Source organism: Phasianus colchicus, chromosome 4, assembly GCF_987193195.1.
Source record: "Phasianus colchicus chromosome 4, bPhaCol1.hap1.1, whole genome shotgun sequence".
Lineage (NCBI taxonomy): Eukaryota > Metazoa > Chordata > Aves > Galliformes > Phasianidae > Phasianus > Phasianus colchicus.
In genome coordinates, this window is record NC_143439.1 from 3384497 (window position 1) to 3407265 (window position 22769).

General features: G+C 36.3%; 2 long non-coding RNA genes across 6 annotated transcripts in view; both read left to right on the forward strand.

The window, feature by feature from the left end:
* The window catches only part of LOC149918012 (uncharacterized), a 34045-nt gene extending 30582 nt beyond the window's left edge, over positions 1-3463 (forward strand). Inside the window, exon 5 of one of the 2 annotated variants that reach the window (XR_016466284.1) lies at positions 2493-3463. This is a non-coding gene — a long non-coding RNA (uncharacterized LOC149918012). Of the gene's footprint in view, positions 1-274; positions 563-2492 lie in introns of those variants that run through there. The other variant, XR_016466282.1, reaches the window with a different exon arrangement.
* A 4542-nt stretch (positions 3464-8005) lies between these two features.
* LOC116243170 (uncharacterized) lies at positions 8006-21284 on the forward strand. 4 transcript variants are annotated; one of them, XR_004169901.2, is made up of 4 exons: positions 8006-8091; positions 15875-16041; positions 16794-18903; positions 19578-21284. It is a non-coding gene; the product is annotated as an uncharacterized LOC116243170 (long non-coding RNA). The 4 variants fall into 4 exon arrangements; XR_016465721.1 differs by lacking the exon at positions 19578-21284 and having other exon boundaries at positions 16794-17428; positions 17558-19503; XR_004169900.2 differs by lacking the exon at positions 19578-21284 and having other exon boundaries at positions 16794-18453; positions 18740-19500.
* Positions 21285-22769: the final 1485 nt, after the last annotated feature.

A 22769-nucleotide genomic window follows, 5' to 3' on the forward strand; every position in this document is an offset into this window, starting at 1 on the left:
AATTCATTGTCTTAGATGGACAAAATGAAGAGAGTATCCCGCTACCACTGGAAAAATTTTAGTTTTGCTAAGTGCAAAACTGCTAACCTCGATTCACTTTAATCAGAAAAAATATCCCACTGTTTTGAATGCAAGAAGTGGCAATTTCTTGTGTTCTACAGCTCTATAAAAAGGCTCGTGCCTGCCTCAGTTCTCCTATGGCACCATAGGCTAGCCCTAGGCACGAGGGTCTCTTGAAGCCTCTCACAGTATATCTCTTTCTTGCATGTTGCAGGGCACTCCTTAACCTTCCTGAAGAAGTCCACGACACTTAGGCACGTCTCAGTTTGTCTGCATCCCACACACTGTTTTAGGGCCCCTTTACCCTCTGGAAGATCCATAATGATGTTGCATCAGGTTTTGTTCTGGGCATGGTAAATCTGTGGGCTGTAAACCAGTCCCTGACTTCCGTTTCATTACTTTTTTTCCACATTTAAACTTAAATTATTCATTTTATTAGCTCTTATTAAAGAATGTGTCATCCACTCTATACCTAATGGCTAAATGCATTTGCCATGTATTTATAAATTTATATTTATATGACAGTGTATAAATAGGGTATCTATATTTAAATAAAGTATACATTTACATATATTTATGTACTTCGTATATATATTTAATATACAGACCACATATACTTTTATATCTGAACACTTGCTGGGTCAGAGGCACAGGGCTGCCTGAGAACACCCTATGGTGGCACCAAATGGCCATCAACCCATCAGAGACCACTATGAGAACATGTGATTTGACATAAAACATCTCCTTGCCATAAAACAGCGTGTATCAGCTCTTCCTATCCTACTTTGGTGCTACAGGCATATGGAATGTCTAGCAGGTGAGCAAACAAAATAATAAAAGAGGGAAAGAAAGGCGACTATCTTAAAATAATTATAAAAAGGTAACGTACCACATATAATTTGAATAAATGATAGGTGGTAATCCTGTTTATTTAGAGCAGCTAAATAAAGCAGGTTAATTGCTGATGTAACTTCAGAATTCTTTGGACGACTCTTGTCAAAATCCTTCAAAAAAGATTTTGAGTTAAAAATCAATTATTGAGTAATTTACAAGATATTTCTGGCACAGCCATTTACTGTGATACTTACACAATACTTCTTCCAAGGTATAAATACTTGAAAGTTTGGTCTTCTGTGATAAACTCAGACAATTTTGAACTCAGCTTTCTTTGTTCTGTTTCTTAGACACACGCTTCTTGAGTATTTCAGCAAAAATACCATACAGTAATGATTTTGTTCATTATTAAAACCTCAGAGAAACTTCTTTTGACATGATTTTGATGAAAGGAAAGAATTTACTGCTAGGATGGTCAGTGATAAGAATAGCAAAGTGCTCAAGGATGATACAGTTCATATTTTGTATGTGGAAAAAGAAGCATAAGACTGGAGGAAAGAATGGTGCAGTGTCAGAGAAGAGCCTAAACCAGAGCTAGGGAGAATTGAAGTTGAAATATTTAGAGTAGGAGAGTAACAATTGTAGTAGACGAGGCAAAAATATATAGGATGAAACTATAGGCTGGTGTTAGAGATTGAACCAACAGACCAGGTTATAAGGAGAAGTTAGAGATGAGTTGGCAACTGCTGGTAGCAATTTTTCCCTCCAGAACTTAGAGCTATATCCAAGACTCCTGACCCTTGCCATGTATTCATCAAAACTAAATGCATGTGAAATCCATGGGCAAAATTTTTCCCTCTAGGACATATCTTTCAATTTGAATGCCAGAATTCCACAAGAGGTCTCTGACTTCTATGTTAAAATAAAGTTGTTGAGGAAGAAAAGTTAAAGGCTCAGAAGTATCATGGCGCATGTAACCCTGATTTTGCCATCTGAACAATGCAGGAGTCATTAACTGCAAGCTCGTTTTTTTTTATCTATGAGACATTTTAATCAGGAGAGAAAGTAGACCTGCTTATAGGACTTTTTTTCCTAGTTGCAAATTCTAGGAAGAGCAAAGTAATCAAGCAGGAAGATAAAATATTATTTCATGCTTAAGACAACAAATTTCTGTTGAACTGAATCCTAACTTCACTTCTGCCACAGGGTTTCTGCATAACATCAGTTTGGTAGATTATTTTTTGAAAAGTTAGATACACTATGTAGTGCTATAAGGCTCAAGGGGATTGAAGTAAATTTGATTTCAATAATTGTTTTTATTCATAAGCCTCACTGTGAAGCAGTTCCATGCACTAACATTTTGCTCATGTGTGCCCTCTGCAAAAACCCCTTTTACCGTTGTAGCAAGCAACACTGGGATCCTTATAAAAGGTTGTATGACATTATGCATGGGGGAAAAGAAAAATAACCTAAGTAATCAGACTAGATGTGAAGTATTATTGCTTCCTATCTTCAAAAACTTCAAAAGTAGAACATTTGCCTTTTAAAGCATGAGAGGCATCTGAAACTTTTAATCTAAGTATTCATTCTCTCTACAGGTCAATGCCTAGAATTCTCCAGCTGCTTAAAAGTTCAAGAGTTAAATCTGGCTTTGAGACAATCATCAGGAAGCTTCTGCTCCACACAAACAGATATCATACTTATGACTTAGGGCCTGCATCTATGTAATGGAATTAATATAATCCTGGTCCTCATGCACAAGGCGCCATGGTGAATTAACTGCTTTCTTGTACACCAATACTATGGTAATAAAGAAGAACACCGGAATAATCTTCAGTTCTCCCTTCAGGGAGTATTAGGACAGTGTGCAATCAACAAAGCATGGCACTGCACAGTATACAACATGCACAAAATAACAAATTAATTAAATTCTAAGGGCAGCATTTAAGCTTCTTTTAAGTTGACATTGCCTACTGTGTGAATTCTGGCCTCTGCAGCCTTAATCTTCTTTTAACGTTATTTATCAAGGTAATGTTTTTATAAAAATAAATACTAAGTACCCACCCATATAAAAACATTTGCCCTGTGTGCCCCGGTAGCCAAGAAGGCCAATGGTATGCTGACTTATATCAGAAACAGTGCTACCAGCAGGGGCAGGGTGCTGAGTATTTACATCTAGCTGCATCATAAGGTTTTACTTGTGGTCCTGTCTCAATAGAACTGCAAAGACCATGTTTATGATAAAAAAGAAAGGATGAAAGAGCTTCTGAATATCTTGCAGCAGCATTAAGATACAGGAAAAAGTAATGACTACCAAGGATCCTGGCTGCTTCATCAACAGCTGTACTTAATTTACCCTTCTTTTAATTAGAAGTGCTTAAAAACCTCTCAGCTGACATTTCTAATTGACAACATACTCTGTGATTATAAACTGATTAAACTCTGTGATCTCATGACCCCTTGTCAACACTTCTATCCCCTTTTCAACGTAAATTAGTCAGAATTATTTCCTGTGCATCTATGTTGTGCTGTTTTATTCAGCTATATTTAACTCCTAAACTCAACTGCCCATTCATTATCTAGTCACCACAGCAGTTATTTCTGTTCATGCTTCTATATTTACTGAAGCTGTAAGCCTGATTGAATTTGGCCTAAGAAAAAGCAAATAGTGATAGATTTCTGCTAGCAAACGCTTCCTGAAGTACAGTTCTACAGAAATATTGCCCACAGGCTTCCAGTTGCCTATCTGCTCAAATGTGGATACACTGGTACAGCTTGAAGTAGCTTAAAACCTCTCTCTTAAAACTATCCAGGACAGCTTCTCAGGCAGCTTTTTGAATGCCAGACTTCTTTGGCTAGCTTTCATCTTATTCAGAGAGGATTACATCTAGCCCCTTTAATGAACTTTCTACTGTGAGTATCATAGATTAGAATGCTTGAGGTGGAAAGAGACATCTACAGACTGTCCATTTCAACAAGGTTAGTTAGAGCAAATTGCTCAGACCTGTGTCCAGTCAGACTTTGAGTTATCTTCAAAGGTGGACACTCCACACTCTCTGGTCAACCCATTGCAGAGTTCAGCCAAGCTCAAAATACAACAAAATATTCACATGTTTAAGTGGAATTTCTTTTATTATGTATCGTTACGTTCATCAGAGTCTGTTTCAGGTGGATTTCAGTGGATGCTGGTGGGTCTTAGTGCTTTTTGAGAAAAAAAAAGAGCATCAGGCCACTTGCCTGTTACTTCAAATCAGAAAAGGATGTTGCCATATGCTTTTCTTCAAATATTTTGTTTTCACATCAGTGGAAGTTAAACAGAAGGCAGAATTTTCAAAAATCTCAATAAATGATGGCCCTAATTTTCAAAAGAAACCAAGTTTCACTGAAAAAAAAAAAAGAAATTATCAGCCTTTATATAGTGCAATGCAACTTTTACACTCCTGTTGTAATTTCATGCAAATTAATTTAGTATGTAGCTAATCTATAGCTCTTATTAATAAGTATGAATCTCCTACATCCTCAGTTCATAGAATACAGGCATTTAAATTGAGGAACCATTGTCAGAAAGAAATGCTCTTTTCTAAATACAGATTGTAGAATTTAACTTTTGTAATGCAAATCTGAGACTAAGCAGATTGAAGGTCAGGTTCTGAATATAATTACGGATACTATAATTAAGTCGTGAAGAATATTGATTTAAATTCGTGGATGTTCGTTTCTGATTTAGTTTTAAACTCCTCTGTAGGCCATATTCTTTAAAATTAATCTTTCATCCCTCAGAGATAATCCACAGAAAAATCAATTTGTAAAAAATAACAAATTTTAAGAGTTTTTTTCTTTCTCCCTCCTCTCTATTGCTGCCTTTTTTTTTTTTTTTCCCCCCTTTATACTGGTGTGCTTTCCCATTATGAGAGTTTCAGTTTAGGAAACAGAGTCCTACCAAGAAACATAAACAGTACGTGTATAATCAAGACTAATGGCAAATTGCAAAACACTTCAAATTTTTATAGTAAACTTATTCTTTATAACTACAAAAAAAAATCTTAAGAAATGGCAAGCTATATTTTGAGTCCTACTGCAGAAGAGAAGACAATGCACAATTTACATACCTCTTAATGAATTTTGAATTTGCCTATACTACATCTGCTTTCAGTTCTACAAAGGTGCTATAAAATAAGGGTTACAAATATTACATGGTAAAGGAATGCTTGAAACATATCTAGAACAAGGATTTTCAAATCCCAATCCTGTCCTTCTTTACTTTCCTCTACTTGCCTGCCAAAGAGTCCATCCAGATTGAGATGAGTGAATACTGTATGCTACTCGTTAGGTTGTTGGGTTTACATAAAAATCAGTTTACTTGAAACACAGCAGTAGAAAAGCTTCATCAGTTTAGCAAGTCTGTACTCTTGCAGTATCTAATAAATGCCAAAGTTAGCTTCTTGCAGGAGTTGTAGGGATGGAGAAAGAAGTAAGTAGAGAACATAAAGACAGTGAAACCAGAAGCAGAAGTCCAACAATTCAAACTTCTTGTAGAAATACTGGGTAGATTTTTACTTTGTATTGGATATAAAATATAAATTTCACCATTTTTTACCCCTAGGTTTTTACCCCAGGTCCCCAGCCTTGAATACAATCAACGCACTGGAGTTCCCAGTTTCCATTCATATTCTCCCCTGCACAGACCTGATGGGCAATAACCAAGATCTGTTCTATTTTCCCTTGATCGCATTATGAGCCAGACTGGATATTTGACCTTTTTTTTCCTGTTTTCAGAGGCAAAGTCGTCTAAATTACTCCTGTGTCTTGCCTAAATATGCTGGGACAAGAGATTAACCTTATGAGACCTTCACAGCTCACTCACATACTAGCTGAATTTGGTCCAGACAACTTCAGTTTACACACTGAGAGTCAGTTTACACACCCCAAGCCATGAGAAAATGTAGAAAGTTAGGCAATAAGTAGCAGATCTGAGAGACAAGTAAAGAAATAGTGAACATAAAAGGAGAAATTAGACATATGGAGTAAGTTGACTGAAGACATTGATATAAACATTGAGTTTCTCTGTTTAGAATCATTATGTGGAAATGAAAGATTTGTATTACGTGCTTTATTGATTATGGCAAGAGGCCTGGCCTTTAAAAAGTGAACTGGAATTGTAAAGGAAGGCTGATTTTAAAATCTTAAAATCGTAACGCTAAACCAAATATGTTGATCTTAGAATAGCATAAAAAGAGAGCTTACATTTTAGGTCTTTACTTTTTCAGGATTCTCCAGTACTTGCTGAAACAGTATTAAAAAAATTAAAATAAAAATCTGTTCTTGTATTTAATTGTTTTCAATATCCCAGAATAGAACACAGAGGACATCTTATGCCAATTTTCTGACAGTCACTTGGCACAGCAGTAAACTCTCACTGGTTTCTGAATAAAACATGTGCCCATCCTGTAGTTCTCAAACTTCACATTATGTCAAGTGCTTGAAATTTAATGGAGAATGTTAACTGCACTCTGTCTGCTTGCCAGGGCTTAAGCTAGTTAAGTAATTTTTAATTCATTTTTGACGACATATTTATTTTTATCTTTGTATTACAGCTGAGGGGACTCTTTAGAAATTCCCATCTCTGAAAAACAACATGGTTGACAGCCTGTATGTGGTCAAGAAAAATAGGGTAAGTGCCTTTTAATACCAGAACAGAAAAAAAAGAAGGACCCAACCCTGGTTGGAAAGAAGAGGGAGAAACTGGGACAGAAACAAAAAGTTTGCATTTTCTTTGGGCCCATAGAGACTAGGTGCAGAAGCCAAATATACAAATTCTACAAATCCTAGCCCAACTATAAAGCAAGAAGATTTATTTATTGGGAGTAATGGCAAAAGCAGAATATCCCTCACGGTCTCTTGATCTTCAGCAGCCCCTCAGAAATTCAGTTCTTTCATAACAGAGCTTGACAACAGGCCTAACAAAGACCATTACCCTGTAAATGCAGCGAAAGTTTTGTAAACATTAAAACTCCTACCATCACTTTCTCTACATCCCTCTTTGCTCAACTACCTGTGCGTGGGTCAGAACTTAGATTTGTTAAGAACTTTGAATGTGTTATTGCTACAACCTCAAGGAAAGAGATCACAAAACTTCAGGTCCTACAAGTGCTTCCTTTCATTCTTTTTCTGGTGGGATTTCAGCCAAGGTGACTCCGCTGATTACAATTGCACGGATGTCTTACAAAGAAAGGCACAATTTATACTCACGTACAGATGTCTAGACAACTTTTCAAGGCAATACACAAAAAAATCTTATGGGCAAAGCTAAATCCAGAATTCCCAATACCTACACCTACAACTTTATTCCCATCTAACATTGAAATCTTTACTGTCATATTTGCTTATTAGTATTATTTATGTACAGCTTGATTTTTGCTACATCTTCCAGAAGTTAGTACATTTTTAAGTCCAGAACATTCAGTGTGAACATCCTAAATGTAAGTAAAAATATTCCCAGAAATTATCAATACTACATATAAGTGTAATTGGAATAATTTTGATCTCCATAATCTATTTTCAAAATACGAAGAAAATTACAAGAAAAAGCAATACGCTCATCTACAGGAGCTCCAAATTACTGGGAACCACTCATGGATTACAGAAGCACACAGAGTCTTAACAAGAATGCATCTGAGTCAAAGCATAGGGCAGATCGGATTTACAGTGCTTGATTACAGACTTCTAAGATTTTTAAAACTTTTGGACAGCAAGGCCCTTATAAAGCTTTGTGGAGATGAGTATTGTTTAGGTTGATTTGTTAAATTGATTTGAGGGAGTGAATTCAGATTGAGTGAGGCAAAGTGAAGGTTGTGACGGTATGTCCTCCCTGCTACACCACCTTCCTTCCCTATCAACAATCTCCTTTGACCTGGCCTTGCAGACAAGGCCTTGCACAGGTGGACAACGAGCAACAGGACTGATAACATTCTTGCTAAGACAGATTAGCAGCTCAAACTTGGGGGTCTAAAAGAACTGATAGCAGACACCTGGTTCAACATCTGAAGATCAACTGAGCATGTGCCTGAAAAGCAACCTGTGACTATGAGTCAATCACCTTACCCCATAAATAGGGAGCAGCAGGTGATCCCCCTTTGAGCTTCCCTGTGTAGCAGCTAGTTGTGTGGTAGCAGCTTCTCTTGAGCACGGACACCTCTTGTAAGTACACCTCTATAGGAATCCCTTATGTCTTGATGTCAAGATGCTTTGCTCTACCGATCTGCAGAAAGTGACTAATTGTTTTAGGCTTTGTTAGCCTTGTTAAGATTTTGACTGTATGCTTTGTTGGCTTTGCTAAGATTATATCTTAAACTGATGGTGCATGTATAATCTCTTAGATGTAAACACTGGCAAAGTCTAGGGCCAGGAGTAGATTCAGCTCTTACCTTTGTGGTTCAAGCTGTTCAGAAAGCAAGGGGGTCTACTCTGAATAGTATGAGTCTATGGGAGGGCCTCCTATGTATGTTTGCCTTACTTTCCAAGCAGTGAATGATGAAGTGCATCCAGCCATCCTTAATCTTCAATTGCTGTTAAATCTCTGTTATATCTATATTATGTCAATAAATACATTCTAGCTTCTCTCTTAGGAATGCAGTATAGCATAATTTGTTTCCACCTGTGACAATAAGGTACTTGACTGATGCTATCAGTGATAGAAGGCATGAGTTGGAAAGGTCTCTTGAAGGAAAGACAATGAAAGTGGGTCTTATACCAGTTGATGGCAGTGTTCTTTGTGTCAGTAAGCTGGAACCTCATGTAGAGCAAGAATACAAACCATCAGGCCTTCTCACTGTCTCAGAGCAACAAGATCTCAGATCAAACAATCAGCAGCGAAGGATAAATAGCATGAAATTCAAACTTTGAATGAAGTTCAGTTTGTATGTTTTTCCCTGAAAAAATAAACAAGTATATGCAGTCATGTAAGGAGAGAGGAGTGGTTGGGGAATTAACTATAGAGAGGAGGTGTTTACTTCTTCCTGCAAGCTGAAAGGCAATTACCAATATCACTGTCATTTTTGAAAGTTTACTTTGTCCCAAGGCTGGCACAATCACACTTAAAGAATTTGAGAGCAGTCTAGAGAATTCTTTCATATTAATCCATTTGAATGAGTTTCTAAGGATTCAGCTTCTTCTCCAGCTCTGCGTTCATGTTATGCAACATCGTCACAATTTGAGAGACTCAGAAACCCTGGACAAGGTCCCCTATATCTACATTTAAGTTAGCAAAACTTTCTTTAATAATGGAAGAGAGTCAAAACAAGGAAGTAAGTGCTCCACTATTCAATGAATTAGTCAGTTATATTGCACAGAGTGAATTAGGTTGCTTAGACTGGTATGGTATGATACGAAGATTGAAGATATTTGCCTTCATTTAAACAATAAGACTTTTATTTACATGTTATTTTTCATTTGCCATTTCCTAAAAAGGAAAATACCAAAACAGTATGCTAAATATCTATATAAATATGAGTATGGCAATGAGGCTTTCTAGAAGAGAACACAACCTGGACATTGAAGTACCAGCCCAAGGGAAAAAAGTATTACTCCAGTCTGTAGCTCTGAATAAAACAGGGAATGACAATCCTCACTGTTCTGGAACACCTGGAAGGAAACAGATAAAGCTCTTGATACCAGCAAGTTTAAAAATAGTTTCGTAACGTAACACAACAGACCTATGCTGATGAAATGGGTGATTACTGACAATGACTCAGATGCTAATGCTATAGACTGCATCTCTAAGGCATAGGCAAACATTTAGGCTAAGATAACTTCCAGCTTACTCTTATCACATCAAATTAGCAGTAAAAATTTCCTAGTGATTCTTTTGCAAAAAGTAGAAAATATGAATCTGAGGGAGATAAGTAACTTTGGATTAAAAAAAAAAAACAAACTCTTTCAAGGAGGTTGTTGGAAGGAATATGTGGACTGGACAAGACTCCAGAATATTCTTACTCTTCTTGTTGTTTTTACTTAATGTCTTGAAGAGTGAACATTCTTACATAAGGGAATATTACATTACATAAGGGAATAAAAGTCATTCATGCTACCTTGTCCAGGCAAATTTTATGGATGGGGGAGAAGTCTGACAACTTGAGATCTTATTGCATGAGGTAATATTTCAAAGTCTGATCAAGTAGTAAAGAGCAGCGAAAGTGGGAAAGAAGAAATAATACAAACTGCAATACTCACAGCTATGCACAGGAATAGTTTGTACTTATTTATTCATACTGAAATCAAGGCTATCGTTCCATCAAAAATAACCTTAAGAGTTCTGAATCATAGAAGCTGAAGAGTTTTTCTGATTATGAGACCCAGCCAAGTCTTCAAGCTTATTGTGTTTGGGAACAATGTCTACTGGGAAATGCTGCAAGTATGTGGATGGAGCACATGATTAAAGAAAAAAAAATCTAATTCACAGTAAAGTATTACAGGTCATCTGAGCTGAACATTTTACTTGTCCTGTTTTCAAGTACTGTCACTTTTCCTTCATCTTTGTTTGCTGGTAAGAAAGAATAGAAGTTTAATATAATGGGTTTTCTTTCCAACTTCAAATACAGTTGTCCCCTGAAGTAGTGAGTCACAATAGTTAATATGTTAATGCACAAGCTGCTGCTTATTCATGCACCATGTCATAAAATGATTATACTTCTCACACCTTCAGAAAGGAAGGAGCAATTCTCCTATGAATATAGGATCCTTCATTGAGACCAGTGATCCTAAAATTCATAGAACAAAATGATGTTGTCCACGTCAGTGAGATGTCATTTGTTTTTTCTTATGATATCATTAAGACAAGCACCAAAACTGCTCATTAAGTGCAATCAAGTGGCTGTCCTACCCAAGTAATTACATCATTGCAAAACTGTTAAGAATAGAAATCTTGATGAAGATGGAAGAAAGCACTGAATGGTTGCAGTGTTGCCAATCTTTTACTGTCATCTCTACTGACACAGGAAAGGATTTGAAAGGCAAATTTTGAAACGGCAAAAATACAACTCATAGTTTTAGCACAGTATCTCTTACATAGAGATCTTGAAATTTACTTGAACAGTTTACTCTAAAATTCTAGGGGAATTTTAAAGATGGAAGGCTTGACTGCTTTTTCTAGACTTCAGTCACATATTCTTTCCTTTGGAAACACATGTGCAAGGCACCTGAATTCCAGAGATTCCCAAACTACCTTCAGACAGCATAGGAAAACTCAGTTTGATGCTGAGATGAAATATTGTCCTGAGTCCTAAAAGAAAAGCTACTCTAGAGCAGTGCCATACACTGGCAGTGTACTCCATGGGTGTAACTAAGATATTTTTTGTCCTTGGTTGGCATGGCTTGTCACTTCTGACTGTGGGAGATCTGTGGTGGGTTGTCTGCCTTGGGTAGGGTTATCAGGACTTTTTCATGTTGTAAAACTACAACAAGGAGTGAACTGTTAACAACCGAAGTGCTGTCTTCCTCTTCTAGTAGATAGCATCACAGTAACATTCCCCATTTTCTATGACATTCTAAATATGGTTGTATTACATTCTAGATAACATGGATGGAGATAAAATTCCCACTGAACATACAAGCAGGCTAACCAACATAAAAGAATGTAGAAAATTGCTGATCAAAAGCTCTTCATGTGGTATGAAGATCTGAATGTCGTCTTCGGTAGCTGAGTAAGGAAAAAGATCAGGAATTTCAGTTTTTGAATGTAATGAGATCTAGTTCTAGATATTATTATAGGTATTGTCGGTAGGACTTACACAGCATAAAATAAGAATTAGACATTAGATATCAGAAGGTGAACATTTTATGGAATATCTACTTTAGAAGTGTTAAAATATTTTTTTCATGATGCTAATAACTTTTAGAGCTGATATATTTCTCCTTTGAAGTTATAGACTCTTCTAATAATACTCAAACGCAGCATGTAGAACCAAGATGATAGTGCTGCAAGTTTAAATGAAATCAGATTAATTATAAAATTTAGTTATTTGAATTAGAAGGAAAATAAAAATAAAGAAAACACCCACGCCTCCATGAGATTTGATGTGAGAACAACTTGTATGAAACAGTTATAATCTGATAATCAGTATTACGTATAGCACAGCATTTACTTTATAGGTTCTATCCAGAGAATATTGCAATAAATAATAAATCTGAAGACTAAATATCATGTTGTATTTCAGCCTTAAATACATAAAGACCAAAACCCACTGATAATGGTAGCAATACAGACAGAAAGTTTCTGTTTAAAGGTGAATGGCAATCAGTGGAGACTTCTTGAAATGCATAGGTATGAGTAAATCAATAGGAAAATTCTCAATCCATTATTTTCTAAATGAAGTTTGATCTGTGCCAGTTATACTTTATGTCGATCTATACAGGGTTATGCTATGTAAATACAAATAGAATTTAATGAGCTATTTGTTTTCCATTTACTAAGTGGAGTTTTGTGAGATACCACCTAGGAATAGTGCACTGGGAACTGTGACAATAGAGACCGAGGCTCTGCTTAGGTTTAATCAGCTGCAAAATACAGAAAAAAAATGAAACCATTTAAAATGGGTAGGAACAAGAATGTGAAAAGCATCTGAACTCTCATACTTCTATAGTTGCGTTGCTTCTACCTACTTTGCATCCCTTTCACTATTTCCATATTGCATTTCAAGCGGCAGAGGAACCAGATTATTCTATAAAAAAAAAAAAAAGAAAGAAAATCTTTCATCTCAACAAGATCATGGTTTAGATTCAGCCTTCGTTATTCCAGATGATTCGTTTGTGTCTGAGAGAGGTGTGAGGTGCAATTTGGTGGTGCTGGCTGGTGTAGATGCTTTTAACCGCTCCCTTAATTTAATATCAAAACTGTCATAAAATAACTCTCCTACTATCAGTCTTAAAGCAGAGATCAGCTTACACAGCGTTTAAGCAATTCCCTTAACATGGCATAAGAATCTTGTCAGTCAAACTGAAGCAAAACAGAAGAAACTTGTAATGCACCTCTTGTATCATTGCAGACTTCCCCATACCTGAATTCAGAGGCCAATACACCTATAATTTCACAAGCATTAAATTCATTTTTGAAATGTTCAAAAATGAATTTTGAAACATGAATGTTTGAAACTCATGTTTGAAATGCAGAGCGAGTTTTTTCCTTTTTTTTTTTTTTCCAGTTTCAAAAAGGAAGTTGTTAGTGGCCTGAGACCTTACATGCTAAGGTTCGTTTCAAAATATATTTTATGGTTGAGTTATTGCAGATCATTTGAATTAAGGATTTATAATGGAATTGCTGACACAACCTTAACTCTAGTTTTTTTGAATGACATCATTTATAATTATGAGAATTTAATGATTTCAGCTTTAGCTGAACTGATTGAGAGTGTAAGCAAACAACCACCAGCAGTGAGTGAGAAGAAAGTAGTAGCAGAGCTGGGTAAATACACTCATAGGAACCTGAAGGAAATTTCAATAGGGGAAAAAAAAAAAAAAGAATATTTCAGACTATAAATAAGTACCATCTTAACTTCCTTTTTGAGTGAAACAGAATAGTCACGATACCATTACATAGTCCTCCTCTTCCTTTATATAAAAAGCATTTGAGAACATCCAGAGAGACACAGGATGTGTTTAAACTAGAGACCGACGAGTGACTCATCAATAAGATAAAAATAAATTTAAACTGAGAAATGGGAGCTGAGAGAAATGAGCTTAGTAGTGAATAGGAGACAGAAAAATTAAGAGGAAAAAATAATTAAAGGAAATAAGTAGTACTGTTACCAAACATGTATTTCCCTTCTAGCATTCCTATGCCAAATAATAGCTTGAATGTTGCAGAATGCTGTTAAATTTAAAAGTCAATATACGGTTTATCCTGTTGTGTTTTGTCTTGATTTTTTCACTTAGTTAATCAGTGGAAATCTTGAATATCAACAGATTGCACAGTAGGACTCATCACATCTTCTCTCTCTTAATTCAGTATCCAATTGATCCAACTCATTCTAGATCAGGATCTTTCCAGTTAGTCACAAAATTTGAATAAGTGGCCTTCTATGACTTTGAGAAAGAAATGGAAAAGTGCTGCACTGAAAACACTGTCACACAGTGTCACAGTACTACTCTTATTTGTGCACTTGTCTTTAGTGTAAAGGTAGGTCCATATGAGGTCTACAAATAACTTCAGTGTTGTCAGTGTGAGTGAAACAGCAAAACATAAAAATGAAGATACGCTGAAGAGCTGTGTAAATTCCATAACTAGAGCTGAAGCCAGGATACAAATACAAATGTTAGCATCTCTTGAATTTCAGCAAAGCAGAAACCAAAAAGCTCATAGCAGTATTTCAGTGACAGCTTGGGGAATCAGAGCACAGTTGGTATAAAACCTGACTTATCAGCTGAAGAAGTAAATGACACTCATGATTATTGTTCTTTTAAGGGAAGAGAAAACAAAATGCTATCTGCATTTAGGTGTTCACTATACTGGTACTGATGTGAACACAATAAGTAAGGATCAGGTTTTTGTACATTCGGTTTGCTGACTTATTTATCACTTAATTTTCTTCTAATATTTCTAAGCAAAAATACAACAAGAAGCTTCTAATTCAAATCCATTTTTTAGTATTTCACACAAAACTGCAATGAAAGGACTCTTGGAGCCCCTTTGACATGTCTCTAGGTTACTCAGAAATACTTCAGATACATATGGCAAAAAGATTCATACCTAGACAAGAAAAATAAATTCATGATTGTTACGATTTTTCAGTTTTAGATTTTTACTCCCTGGAAATTTTTACAAGTATCCAGTTTATTGCCTCTTGTTATTACTCTGAATACAGCTAAGGGATCTGCTTAGTGAATCTTGTGTACTCATTTCAAAAGTGAAGTTCACGCAGAGACTTGTGTCAAAAGAAATAAAAAATGCAAGTGTTGACCAATGTATTGATTTCAATTCTTATATGCATCTTTGACCAGTACAGTCAGAAATTTGTTTCTAGTGAAAAACAAGTTAGTGATGTTGTTTGATTTAATTTCAGTCACATAATTTTCCATTTTAACTGTGCAGATACCTCTTCTGTGATGTATCTGTCTGCAATTTCACATTCCCTCTTCTTGCTTTCAGTTAAGCATTTAACATGTCTAATGCTTTCAAGAATTCTTCTCAAGTAATATCACCTTCTTGGAGAATACAGTGTATGTATTCATACTTGGTAGACCAAATAGCTTTTTTCCAACTTTTTTCCTTTTCAATACTCTCCAAAAAGTTTTACATAAGCCTGACAAATAAATGTGTGCAATATACCTTGCTGGTTATTTCAACAGATATCCCAATCTTCTTAGATCACTGGGGAATTACACTACTGATGGTTCCCCAGAGGCTTTTAGCACTTGATTTCTGGTCTTCAGACCAGAGAGTTGTATCATTGACTTCAATGATTGTAGTGTCAAATCTAAGCAAAGCCTACTTCTGCACCTACTTGGGCAGAAAAGGCTTCACCCTAAAAATATTCATGCAAGCTGTTTCCTAACTCTGGAAATCCCTAAACTCTACGATTCTTCATCAAAGCGCTTTATATCCACAGTTTTTATTTTTTTCTACATACTACAGCATCTTAGTATTGACCAGGCTGACTACAGGCATCTGTCTCATATCTAAATTTAATCAGAATCAAAAATTAGATTTCTCTGCTGCCTTTGTCAGTTCTAGCCTTTATTACAAAGACAATCGATATATTTTGCTGTGGGAGATACAGGATAATACTTAAAAGCTGTTCTCAGAACAGGCATGGAAGATAGTACTTTGCCAGGTTGATTGCTTTGAACTGTGAGGCCATAGAGGCTTCTCTTGCTCCACCTGAGTGATCTATTGCACCTTGAATTCTACCCTACTCAGTGGATTAGGTGCAACAAAAGTCAATGACGTGTAAGTAGAAATTCACTCATCTTTTACCTCCTGATTTCTTAGATTAATTGAAACATGCATATCTGAGTTAAAACTGGATCTGGCTACAGTGATGGAGTAAAGCTAGAGCTATGTTTTAACTGTGAGGAGTGTTCAGTACTGAAGTGCTAGCTGAACTGATACCACTCAGGAACTGTACTGAGGAGAGACGAGTTGAAAGGATAAACCAGGTAACCACTTTCTATTTCTAGTTCTACAATAATTGTCTACTGAAATAAGTCCCTGAGTACTAATTGATAACATATTTATTGTTGAAATGATTTTTGTTCATTTTCATCACATTTGAAACAAAAAGTAGATGAGATTACATGTGTTGCAATAATTTGATAACGTAGTGAAGACTTGCTTTCCTTTATTTTTCTTAATTATTCTTTCTTGATTAAAAATACTAGTTCTATCCTGTTTCTTAATGAAATTGAGTTCTTCATTTTCATAAGATTGCTATATCATACTGTGATATACAGATTATAGAAGTATGTAAAATTGTATATGAACTATATGTAATATATATACAGAGGGGTTATATATTAAATATAGTCTTTCTCAAATTCGTCATTCTAAGATTAAAATTTCCTTTTTGCCTATTCCTGTACTAGGTAAATCCTATGTTAATCTACTATAGGAGAAATTGATAGTGGCAATAATTCAAAGCAATCAAAAGAAAAATAATACAGTAAAGAAACAATCATTGCTTCTCAAACTGTTCAAGATATTTAAAATATTTGTATTAAAATGTTAGCATTTACAATACTGTATTAGATATCTAATTTAAATATTTATAAATACTTAATGTTTAATGCTTAGTTAATATATTTAATATTTAATTTGAGTATTTGCTGATCAGCATGCTGAGTATGCAGAAATTTGTCTCATATTTTCCTGGGGTAAATATTTAATTTGGTTTCTTTCTTTCCTTTCTCAGATTCTAAGGCTTCAGATGGAAAATACGCACCCAAATTGAAATTACAAAACCAGAAAAAAAGAGTTACCTACATTTTCACCAGAAATGCTTCTATGTAAAATTCTGCTTCAGGGCCTGGCTAGTTATTGCTGAAGTTTGAACAGATAGACTCTTCAGCTTCCTTTACCTGCATTCAGCTCAGGGTGTGAAGAAAGCTCCCTCCCAGCCTTTGTCACAAGGAGCAAGTAACATAAATTGCATCAGCACTGACTGGAGCCAAGAAGGAAATGTGGTCTGATCTCAGATGAGTGCCCTAACCATTACACTATAGATTCTCTCTGGTCCAGTGATTTTAATTATTCCATTTGAAAGCCAAGCAGGAGGTAGAGAGAATGCCTTGTGCCAAAGTTGGCAGGAGTATGCTGTCTGCTGCACTTTGCCATCGGGCTGCTTGCAGCCTCTCAAGCACGTGGGTGATTGCATTCCTTCTATTCTCAGTTCTCTAAGTCTCCTCTTATGGAGAAACCTTGAGCATCTAATTCTGTTCTTCAGATGCAGAACGAACATACTTGCTATCCTATAAGATAAGATCCTATGTTTAAAACATCTCTACTGTTTACAACTTGAGGTTTCCATGGCCTGCACAGAAAGGTCAGGTAATATACCAACTTTGGAGAGAAAAGGGAAAAACAGAAAATGAAAGCAGTAGTAGTAAAGTCTCAACATTACTCAACATCAAACTAGCTATATAAACTTGCTGATATGTTTTGTTATATTTTTTTTAGCACTTGAGACTCCCATGACGGCCATCTGCTTCTGTTGCATTTCCTGAAAGCTGTTTGTTCCAAGAAACACAAGTGTGAATGACAGTTTTTACATATTTATTCAAGGAAATTAGTAGAATAAGTATAATTAGTAGAATAAGCATAATCCATGTTCCCAAGCTTGTTGGATAAGTGATGCCAGAGAGCAAACTTAAAACACAGGACAGTTTACAGTTCTTTTAATACATGGCAGCAAAGACTCATTAGAATTCTTGCGCTGTTTCTGCTTTTCAAATGTATGTAAACTGTAAAAATGGATGATAGACAAGCTTTACATCTTGGGTAATGTGTGATTAAATTATAGCCATTTAAACTAAAATACATGAAGATTATCACTTGGGGATGTTGTTTGCTAAAAACGTCCTCTCTACTTTCAGAGCTATCTGTGCTTAGTCTGAAATGCATAATACGTTCATGTCCTTTACCCAAAGCATACAGTTCCTGCTGTAGAACACAATAACCAGGATGATAGATCGCATAGGTGAGGAACCACAACCAGTTTGCAAATAAATAGAAGCAATAGGAATGTATTTTCCAGAGAGACACGCAGTTCACAGCCCTTTGTCTGAAGGAGATGGTGAAAGTTGGAATGTCAAACATGTCTCTTCCCCAAGAACTGGGATTTCAACAGAATATAAAATGTGTTTACATATTCGTCTGGAAAACCTCACAAAGAATACTGCTGGATCTTCAAAGCTGTGCTGTAACAATTATTCAATCTAGATATTAGAGCATTGTTTTGACAACTTTTCTTTTCTGCTGTGAAGCCAGACGAAGGAAGTGCTGTGTCACAATTCAAAACTGAACTGAGAAATACAGATTATCCTTCCAGTTTGTTTGAAATCTGTGAGTGACATGTAAGTAGAATGTTTTAATTAAGAGCTCTACCTTAGCAGTGCTATTAACAAATGCCACATAAAGCATTTATGGAAAATCAAATTAAAGCTATTACACTCTCTTATCCAGAGAGCCCTCTCCTCAGCAATTTCCAATCCTTCCTCTTATGGGCATAAAATTTTTACCTTTGCACACCTCTGGGTAGGTAGAGATACACTGAGATAATGACATTACATCAATTTTGGATTAAAGTCTGTCCTTCCTTTGGACTGTCATGTTTACAGCATTTCCTACTTTTTATCATAGTTCACTTGGGGAACAAGGACAACTTCTGTTCTGATCTAGGACTTCATGCATACCTTTGAGCCAGATTGTGCACCTCCCTTCTGAGTTGATCATAACCCTGAAGAAAGAGCAAAAGCTACTACCTTGCACGAAAGTATTTTTTTTTGCCTCTGTTTATGGAGATGGTATGTTGGTAATCCTCAATTTGTGCGATGTTATTTGTATGCTTAAAATATGGGATGTATATTAAATTGAGCTCTCTACGACTACACAAAAAAAAAATCAGTCTGTCTGACATCTCTAAATATCAGACTGCAGTAACATTTTATTTTCCAGCTAAACATGTATTTAAATACAGGGAGCCTGGCTTCTTTCCAGCACTCGTTTTTATTAAAGCCAGCTGTGAAGCAATTATTGAATACACTAAAAATGGCTCTTGAGAGTAGGACAATATGAGTTTTGTCCAATATTGATTAACACATTGAGTTTTGACTAAATACAACATTTTAATAGCTCACTCTGCTTTGAAGTAGAATATCTGAGAAACTTAAGGAACATAATTTCTGAGAACTGCGTGGATCTAGGTCAAGGGCTGACTGCAACAGAAAGTACTGACATAACTGAGTATGCTTTTTCCTAAATAAATAATGTGCTTTCAAATACCAATAAAGGCAAAATAATGGAGAAAGCACAAACAAGGCAATTCAGCTTGACAATGTGCAATGGAAAATACAATCTATATTGCACATGCATATTATATATAAATACAATTTATATGATTTTTAAGTCTTATTTTATGATTAATAAGTAGATTGTAAATCATAAGTAGATAATAAGTAGAATGTCTCCTTTCTTTCAGATTTGTAACCCAGTCATTCTGATAGAGATGTGAAGTATTTCTGATGGATTTCCCACTTTCTGTATGCTCTTCAGGCACACTTGGATGTGTATTTTTTACCATACGGATTTCTCACGTTTCCACAAACACCTGAGACATTCAGATAACATATAAATGACAAATAACTGTATCTAGGAGGACTAGGGTCTAATTTTAACTTCTTTGTAGTTATTCATATTTTCAAAAAAACTAAAATTCACTATTCTAGCAGTAAGACTCTATCTGATTCTCCATTTGCATACTAATGCACAAAAGTATTTAAATTCCTACAGATATCTGTTGCTGGCTTGATGCAGCCCAGCTGCTCCCTGTTAAAAATGGTGATTAGAAATTAATATAGCTATCCCATGCATTCACAGCTTGAGATTTGTAATATATAAAGAACAATCATTCCTAAAGGGGCCTTGCTTGTGAATGCTGTATTTAATTAATGCCCAAGGGAAAGAGCAGAAGAGGAGGAGGAAAAACACTGCAGCTGAATTTATTCTGCAATTGTAGCGACGTTAAACACTGCATGCCAGATTTAATGGCATGTATTCATCTAGCTAGCAGAGTGCCTTACTCAGAACAAATGGTGCTGTCTGCCTTGAGGAGACGAGGATTTTGATATGAATTTAGGAGTGTGGAGTAGATTTCCATTTTATTTTCTCTATTGACTTATGCCAGGCCTGCCATCACAAACACCCAAGCTCCTCCACATACACAGTTAGCTTTGTGCCTGGGATATAAAGTTTTTTTTTTTCACTTGTAGTGTGTCTTTAGCTTTGTGATGAGGAGGAAGCCATACAGCAGCAATCTGTGTGAGTCGTACCAGTCATTTAAGTTGAGACTGACACTTTCTTTTAGTGCCTGGCTGCTACTAGTATGTGTAAGAAGGTGCCTGCAACAGCTACAGAAAGATCAAACACACTAAAGTAAAAGCCTGGAATCCTCATGTGCATCCTAAAGAAATGGCTCTGCATTAAAAGCAAAGATTTGAATATTGCTGCAGAGATTAAAAATGTTAAAAAATATACATATAAAAAAACCAACAAAATGCTAACGTACCATATAAATTTTTATTGGTACATTAGAAAGCACTTTCATGAACATCAAAGATTACCCACTGAGATAATCCCAAAACAGGCTCTGCTTGGACTAGAATTTGCAATGGAAAGAACACAAGAAGACCACAGTAAGATCAGGTCAGATCCAACCTGCCCAGATGCATCTGCAGTTTGGTAAACCAGAAGTGAAGCTCCAGATAAAATTGGCAGGTGTTCATAAATAACATCTTGTGTCCACTGCCTCTTGTCCTAGCCCTGGACATGTCCAAAAAGAGCTGCATCTGTTTTCTTTCCATTCACCTTTCAGATATTTGTACATATTGATAAGATCCTCCCTACTGTTGTTGGTTTTTTTTGTTGTTGTTGCTCATTATTTTTTCAAAGCTTGTCTGCTAATTGAGACTTAAGCAGAACACTAATCACAAAGGTTCTTTCGTCTGAGCAAGAGCATATTTTATTGAAGTATGTTATAATTATGAGCATACAGGCCCAAATATGTATTTCTGATCACACTGGTAAAAACTTCTCTCCATAAACAAGGAGAGATAATGTCCATACAGCTATTGCAGCAATAATATTTCAATATATAGATACAAAAAGAGTAGCATATGTTAAACATCAGACTAAACTGTTGTGCTATTTAACCTTCATCTTTTAAACTATGAATAACGTAAGCACACAATGGGAAACTGCTAGGGATAAAACAATACAAAGAGAGAGATCAAGACAAGAATGCATCTCCCATGCCTAAGCCCAGAGCTCCTGATGCTGAGACCTTTCCTCTGTTTCTTCCCATCCATGCCTGCTGTGGACTTCTTGGGCCAGGTAGGAGCACTGAAGGGTAGTGCCCATTGAGGGCTCCTCCCAGCCTAAATTTTTGCTTTTTCCCATATGCAAAACTGAGCAGTAGCTCTCCCATTTGAAAGGGGCACCCAACATTGTGCAGGGCAGTGGAGATAGCCCAAGAGTTACAGACAGTTCCATGGCCTTCTGCCATGGTGGGGGGCAACTTCTCCCTGTGGCCTTCAGCCTGCATAGTCTTTAGGCCATCCATATTAAATGGCTGAACTATGGGTAGTCAGTGTAGCAGTGGGCACATCTGGAAGACTCTTTTCCTGAGGCCATGTATTTCTGCTCACAACAGAGCAGCCTCAGTGTCTGGCTTCTTGCAAACTGCAGTGACTGAATCTTATTGCTAGGTTGCAGTACGTTTATTTGTAGGTGTCGTGCCAAGACTTTTGTCTTTTGTGCATAATTTTAGAGCAGGTGTACATGAACACTATTCAGTCTGAAGCAATGCTGTGGTGTTGGTTCTTCTCCCTGTTTGTGAATGTTATTGTAAGTTTGCTTTCCATCTCAAGACGCATTTACACTCTAGCTAAATCATTCCTTTAGTTGTTTCAGGACTTCCAAGCTAGTTTAAAATTTCTGCTTCAAGATTAATGCAAAGATAGCATGGGGTGACATTCAGCTTCAGGCAAATTATCTGTGCCGTAGAGCTCAAGATAAAATACCTGTGTGCATCCTTATCAAGGATCCCTTCCACAGCCCAGAGCCTGCGCTGAGCTCTGCATTCCCTCAGATTCACTTGTTGTCTTTGTGAGCTGCACTTGCATCTTGGCTGCGATATAAAAATATCCTCAGTGTCAGCTTTCAGAAGCCATCTGCTTCCTGCAGTAGAGAATGAGTGTTTGGGATCCGGATTCTTGAGAGTAGTTATTTTCACGCAGTGGTCATTACTTCTCTTCACTACTTAAGTTTGTGGGCTGCTGTTAGATTTCTTGCCCTTTTGAAAAAAAGCTTGATTTTTTTTTTTTTTCCTCCTGTTTCTCGTTCAACAAAACTGCTAACTCACAAGCCATGATGTGCTGTGGTGTAGCAGACGGTGCTGTGATTCATTCAGACAATAACACTGACAGTCACTCAAGAAAGCAAATGGAGGAATGCTCTTTGTGCCTGGGATTCCAGGTCTTGTATCTCAAAGACCTTTGAAGCTTCAGGTCTAGTTATACCACAAAGTAACTCTGATATTTTTCATTTGCTTTTGGTTAGCTAGCATTAGCAGTTTCCATAATATATCAAAACTAAAACAATGTCTTAGCAGTGC